The sequence below is a fragment of the Poromitra crassiceps genome (assembly GCF_964638095.1).
Source record: "Poromitra crassiceps genome assembly, chromosome: 20".
In the NCBI taxonomy this organism is placed as follows: Eukaryota; Metazoa; Chordata; class Actinopteri; order Beryciformes; family Melamphaidae; genus Poromitra; species Poromitra crassiceps.
This window is the reverse complement of record NC_139637.1, coordinates 30,807,513-30,814,921: the sequence shown is the minus strand read 5'-3', so window position 1 is coordinate 30,814,921 and position 7,409 is coordinate 30,807,513. Positions and strand designations below refer to the sequence as shown.

The window sequence follows — 7,409 nt, the reverse complement described above, 5'->3', positions numbered from 1 at the left end:
AACTTCCACCATTCCACCTCCTCGCCCACCACCTCCCTCTGTCAATCTACCTACCATACAACCAGTCATACAGGCTCGGCTGCGACTGCACTCCACCATGCAACCAGATGGTTCTCCGCAGTCCCTCCCATCTCTTGTCGGTTCCCCTATCCAGTGTGATCTGAGGGGAAGGTTTATGGGAAAAGCCCCTGTGAAAGTACAGTTTCCATGTTTTGGAAGAATGGGGGACTGCTCAGACCCCCTGATGTATTTGGAACAGTGTCACGATTATTTGGCATTAAATCCACTTAATGATGATGAACTTCTGGCTACATTGCGTAATGTCCTCTTCAGTACAGCGCGGGATTGGTGGGATGTTGTACGGCTAGAAACAACTACCTGGGCCGGGTTTGAGCATAAATTCTTATCTGCGTTCCTGTCTGAAGATTACATAGATGAATTGGAGGAACGAGTTCGATCCCGGGTACAAGGAGAGAAAGAGAGCATCCGTGAGTTTGCTTACATGTACCGATCACTCTGTCGTCGTTGGAGACCAGCCATCACAGAAGCAAAAGTCATCCAGCTCATTCTGAAGAATATTCGACCACAGCTTGCAAGCCAGTTGAGGAGCAGTGGAGTGATGACAGTGGATGGTCTGGTAAGGCTGGGTCAGCAGCTGGAAAAAGATCGTGAAAAGCAAATACAACAGGAACAACAGAAAAAATACACCAGTGCCACTAATCGGCCCCAGACTACACCGACACCCAGCCCGACAGCCTCCCAACCAACCCCTAGCCAACCTCCTAGCCAATCTTCCTACAAACCATCCTCAAACCCTTCTCAAGTCTACTGTTGGCGATGTAAAGACTCCCACCCACCCTATTCATGTCCCAACTACAAAGGCAACAGCTACAAGGGAAAAAAGTCAGCTTCCTCATCACAGCAGCAGCAGTCCTCGCCTGGGCCTTCTCCAAGTGGGAATTCTACAATGCATGTAATGTCTCACATTCAGCCAAGTCAAGCAGAGTTTCCTTTTACACCAACCAGACCTCTGCCACGCCAGTTATTTGTGACTTTGTCAATCGGGTCAGAGAGTGGGAGAGCTATGGTGGATACTGGCTCATCCTATACCCTGCTGAGCGAGGAGTTGTGGCTGGCCGTAAGGAAGCAAGGATTGGATTTACATCCCTGGTTGGGTAAACCCCTGTATTTGGCAGATGGAGGAGGAAGATGGCCGTTGGGATGGCAGGAAATAGCGCTGACCCTTGATGGACACACATGCACCATACCGGTTGTTGTCCTGTCATCAGAAGCTCTAGCCTATCCAGCAGTTCTAGGCCTGGACTTCATGTGTGTCATCGGTCTACAGATGGACATGCGTAACAACTGTTACTGGTTCAGCTCCGAGGACAAGCTCAAGTATTTGTTTGAAGAGGACACTGGGAATCATGCCAAATGGGGTCAGAAGGGACAGCTTTTCTTTTTCTCGGCTAGTGACCCCAGGGAGACAATTCCTTCTTCAATTGCCAGTGTCGACACAGAGCTGTTGTGCAAGGCGATACAGGGAGCAGAATTGGATGCCATGGGCAAAGAACAATTATTTCAACAGTTGCAGGACAATGCCGACGTTTGTACCAGTCAATTGGGCCAGACGGGTGTTCTTACACACAAGATCTTCGTCACCCATGGCATACCATTGAAACAAAAAGCCTACCGGCTATCTCCACCAAAACTCAAGGTGATGAAGGAGCTCATTGATGAGATGCTTGAGGCTGATATAATTGAGCCATCATCGTCTGCTTGGGCATCCCCAGTGGTTCTTATTCCAAGAAAAGACAGGAAACCAAGGTTCTGCGTTAATTACATTAAGCTGAATGCAGTAACCTACACCGATGCATATCCCCTCCCCACCATACAAGAAATCCTGGATTCTCTCGCTGGCTCTGTTGTCTTCTCAAGTATTGACTTGAACAATGGTTATTGGCAGTGCAGGATGGACAGGGACAGCATCGACAAGACGGCCTTCACATGTCCATTCGGACTCTATCAATTTAAAGTCATGCCATTTGGTCTCAAGAATGCTCCAGCTACGTTTCAACGGCTGATGGAGGTCACACTGGGAGAGCTAAAAGGAAGTATCTGTTTTGTATATCTTGATGACATCATCATCTATTCTGCATCATGGGAGAAGCATTTTCTTGACATCCAAGCTGTCCTTAACAAATTGAGAGAGGCAATGCTAACAGTCAACATGAAGAAAAGCAACTTCTTCAAGACATCCCTCAAGTTTCTGGGTCATATTGTCTCTGAAGCTGGGATCCAGGTGGACCCGGAAAAGACCAAAGCTGTGGAGGAGTTCCCGGTGCCCACCAACCTGAAAGCTGTGCAAAGGTTCTTGGGGATGTCTGGCTGGTATCATCGCTTTGTCCCAAACTTCTCTGAGATTGCTGAACCCCTGAATGCACTCAAACGCAAAGGAGTCAAGTATCGGTGGACGACAGAATGTCAAAATTCCTTTGAGGTTCTCAAACAATACCTTGTGTCCTCGCCCATCCTGGGACATCCTAACTTTGAGCTGCCGTTCACAGTGTACACAGACGCAAGTGATGTCGGTCTTGGAGCAGTCCTCGTCCAGCAAACTGGATTAGGATCGGAAGAGGTCTTGGCATATGGCAGTAGGAGTCTAAACAAGGCAGAAAGAAACTACTCAACAACCGAAAAAGAATGCTTGGCAGTTGTGTGGGCACTGGAGAAGTGGAGGTACTACCTGGAGGCCAGATTCTTCACAGTTGTCACGGACCATTCTTCTCTGGTGTGGGTTTTCAAAACTCAAAAGCCCAGTGCAAGACTCACTCGATGGGTTCTTCGGTTGCAGGAGTTCTCATTTGCAGTGGAGTACCGGAAAGGGAAATATAACACCGTCCCTGATGCCTTGTCAAGAGCTCCATGTGATGCTACCACCGAACAATCATCAGCATTTGCAACCATGCTGTCAGTTCAGGCACAACCTGGGAGAGAGCTTCCCATCTCTGACGATGTGGTATGGAAGGCACAACAGGAAGACTTGGAGATCCAGAGGATATACCAGTCTGTGATGGAGGGGGGAGAAGTCTCGGTGAATGATGTTACCAAATACACCATTCTCGAGGACAAGGTCTACAGAGTCTTAAAGCTGCCCCACAAAACCATGTATCAAATCTACATACCTGCACAACTTCGACAACAACTTCTGCAGATGTTCCATGAAGACTCCATATCCGGCCACTTGGGTAGGTACAAAACCTACAAGAGAATGCAATCTCTGGTATACTGGCCTGGGATGAGTTTGGAAGTCAGGAACCATGTACAAAACTGCCAGGTGTGCCAAAGATACAAACCTGAAAGCCGTAAGGTTGCGGGCAAGTTGCAGCAGACGATTGTAGGAGGTCCTTGGGAGATGCTCGGCGTGGACTTCATGGGCCCTTTCCCCCGAAGCTCTAAGGGGAACATATATCTGTTAGTCTTTGTGGACTACTATACCCGTTGGGTGGAGCTCTTCCCTTTGAGAAAAGCCACAGCGGAAACGGTCTCTAGAATACTCACCGAAGAAATCTTGACCAGATGGGGAGTGCCTGATTACATTTTGTCCGACAGGGGCACTCAGTTCGTCTCTTCTGTCTTCAGGGCCACCTGTGACACCTGGAACTTGAGGCAGAAGATGACTTCGGCGTACCATCCACAAACCAATCTGACTGAGAGGATCAATCGCACATTAAAAACCATGATTGCCTCTTATGTTGCAGACAATCACAAACACTGGGACAAGCACCTTGCCAACTTCCGCTTTGCCATCAACTCAGCCGTCCAGGAAACCACCGGTGTGACCCCTGCAGAGTTAAACCTGGGTAGGACACTCCGAGGCCCTCTGGACGTGTTACTACGGCCCTGGACTCCACCACCAGACTCTTCAGCCTATAAAAAAGTCACAGAGCTTCAGGAACTGAAGGAGTTTGTGCAGGTGAATCTCACCAAAGGCCGGACAAGACAAAAACGGAATTATGATAAGAATCGCAGAGACGTACAGCTTCACGATCAGGACAGAGTATGGGTACGCTCACATCCCTACTCAAAAGCGGAGAAATCCTTTGCAGCAAAGCTAGCACCCAAATGGCGTGGACCCTACAGAATAATTGACCAAGTAGGACCCGTGAACTATGATGTGGTGCTGGAGGATACAGGAGAGGATCGCAAAGTTGTGCACGTGTCACGACTCAAGCCCTGCTACCCCACTGGGCAGGAGATTGAGGACATGGAGCGACAACGAGTCCTGGATATTTTCAATGAGGAGAGTGACAACGAGGATTTCCTGGGATTTCCAGCTGCATCACCAGACGAGCAGGGACATGACCTGTAGAAGAGAAAAATTTAGAAAGTGACTGCCTAATCTCGGCTTTTTCTAAGGGGGGGAGAGTGTGGCGATCTGCCATTTCAAAACATCACTCCATTCATTCCTCTCTCTCACCCCCCCCCCCCCCTCTCTCACACTACGTATTTCTCAATGGAAACACACACCCCTTGACACGCATCTCCTATCCACCCAATCACAAGTGGACATCTCCCTCACCTGTTTTTCGTCCAATCCCCTCCTTACACATAACTATGGCGTAGCCTAACCTAAGATGGCGACAACTCACCAAGCAGGGGAAGAGGCAGAGACCGTCCCACAGTGACCGCGCTGGTTCACAATACCCTCGAGTTGAAAAGTCCGTGTATAGTAGCGTTTGTACCGCTCGTCCTACGCCAACACTGGATCAACGCATGCCAAGGGAAACCCATTCATAAAAGCACCGGCTTCGCAACTCCGTGCTACTGAGGAGGAAGTGATCCCGTGACAGGCTGAGGTAACTGGCTTGGCCAGAGATCGTTTACATTGGGAAGAGGAGTTTTCTGGGGGGCAACTGTCGTGTGGATTAAATTTGGGCTTTTTGAACTAATTACTTTACTTTTGATCATAAGGAGATTCTGGAGTGGAACTATTTTTGTTGGGGGATTTAAGCTATTTTTGTTGCTGGTGTTGAACTGAACTTCTGCTTGCATTGCCTTGAACTGAACTTCTGCTTGCATTGCCTTGAACTGAACAGTCAATACAGCTTGTGCATATACGATCTTTGTGTGTTGTGGTGATTATTGCTGTCAACTGCCTTCATTCAAACTGTTTGGTTGCTTGTTTACGAATATTATGCTTTTCGTGGGTTCATGATATGATTTAATATAATTGTATTTATTCTCATTTTGTGTATCCTTTGTGGGAGGTTTGACTCTGACTGATTTTACTCAGTCTAAAATATATGACAATATATATTGTCAGGCCTAAACCTGACTGGCACCCCGGCACTGAGTCAGACCGCTACAACGTGCACGCTTGCTCGCATCATAGGTACACTCTGGCGAAACAAACAGCGCTACACCTCTGCGAATACGAGAAAGGAGCCGACGGGGCTAATCTGTGTGGGTAGGGTATTATTATTGTGGATGGATGTCCTCCAGAGTCTAGGCAAATGTGTCTCTTCGGCTGCAACCAGCAGCAGCACAGAGGTTTGACGAAATAGGAAGAAACCATTTGCGTGGGGGTGGGTAGATATAAAACAGGATGCTGCATAGTAAAACACAATGCAACCTAATGCAAAACAGAAACGAAAAAACTGTATATGCCCTCCCGCTCCTATCTCAAAATAAAATACCTTGCCCTCCCCAGTACTGTTCAGTTGATGTGAAGGGACTGTAAAGGTTGATCTGGCGCCCCCAACCCAGGTACAAGACAATAAGGTATTCAGGTCCCATAGGCACAGGCAGGGCATCTTCTACTTGCATGTTTATAAGAACTATTGACCCTATTAACCCTTGTGGAATGTGGAACACTGTAAAATACAAACAGCCATATCATATATAGCTAGTGTGTATTTTTCTTTTTCACTCTTTATCAGGGTTGGTTGGACTACCTTGAATGATCTGCCTGATTCGGTGTGCGTCCGCCTGTAGGCCTTCATTCTGAGGATCGATCATCAGAGCTGCTTGGTAATCGTGAAGACCTTCTGTGTAGAGCTGCAGCTCACAGAAAGCAGAGCCTCTCCGGACATGGGCTCTCGCTCTGGCAGATGCATTGGCAGCAACTGGTGGCATCAACAGATCGAGCGCCTGAGAGGAATCCTCGATAGCTCTGTGAAGGTTTCTTATTTTCAGATGACAGGCGGCCCTGTTGGAGTACAGGGCTGGAATCTTTCTGTTGAGCTTGATGGCCAGGCTGTAGGCGTTCACTGCACCCAGGTAATTGCCAGTGGCAAAATATGTGTCTCCCTTCTCCTTTAACCAGTCTGGGTTCCTCTCTTCCTCCTTCAGGTCCTTCAGTTCTGCAAGGTCTGCATTTGCTGCACGCCTTGCTTCAGCTTGCTTTTTGAGCCATTCTTCCTCTGCAGGCATTCGCGACTCCCTCAGGGCCGTGGGAAACACTCGTGGGGTAAAACTGACCTGAATGTTCCCAGTGGATCTCGGAGCAGGCAAATCCACCAGCTTTGGCTTGCGACTTGCTCCATCGCTGCCTCTTTGATCCACACATCCATCTACATGCATCTTTCTCACGGCTTTCAATTTCTCTTGGTCGGTTATCTGACGTTGGCACTTCAGCTGGGCTTCTTCCTCTGCTTGTTGCGTCTGCTTTAGTTTCCATGCTGCGAGTTCTGTTGTCAATTTCTCACATTCCTCGTCCTTCGTTTTCTGGATAGCGTCTCTTTCCTCCTGCTTGAGCTTCACCATCTTCTCCAGTGCATATTGTTTTTCTTCGTGCTTTTTCACTGCCTTGGCTTTGGACTCCACCGCAGTCTTTTCCTGGTATTTCAAGAGTGCCCTCTCTCTAATCTCTTTCCTTTCTTCTTTATCGTTGTTAATGATCATGAGATGCTGCCACAGTTTGCTGGTCCTCTTCGGCAGAGTGATAAATGCAACTCCGTTTCCGATCTTTGCAGAGCTTTTGTCGTCATCTATAGGTTCAGACAGAAATGCTTCAAACAGAAACGGTGGGAAATGGACCTTGAGATAGTCGTCTGTGTAGAGAATGTCCACTTTAGCAGCCTGTGCTCCTTTCAAAGGCACAGTTATATAAACTGTCGTCTCTGTCTCCTTCCATGTGTAGTCTTTCACTATCAAAGGCATTTTCCACATCTAGAACCCCACCTTAAAAACCCCACCTCGGATGACTTATATAGCGGTAACCTCACTCGGGAAGGATTTATGACATCAATGATGATGTCACAATGTCCATGGCCTCATTAGCATAGATCACTGATGATGTCACTGTCAAAAAAAGCACGGACCTCTGGTACCAGCCATGCCATCCTCCTCAGCAGCAACTGTCAATCATTTCACAGTGACTGCACCATACTTACCATCTAATATAA

At 47.9% G+C, this 7,409-nt stretch overlaps 1 pseudogene across 1 annotated transcript; it reads right to left on the bottom strand.

Annotated features, from left to right (window-relative positions):
* Nucleotides 1–5,928: 5,928 nt before the first annotated feature.
* LOC310795024 (dynein axonemal assembly factor 4 pseudogene) lies at nt 5,929–7,164 on the bottom strand (annotated as a pseudogene). The gene has a single exon. The product of its transcript is annotated as a dynein axonemal assembly factor 4 pseudogene (transcript).
* Between the last annotated feature and the right edge of the window lie 245 nt (nt 7,165–7,409).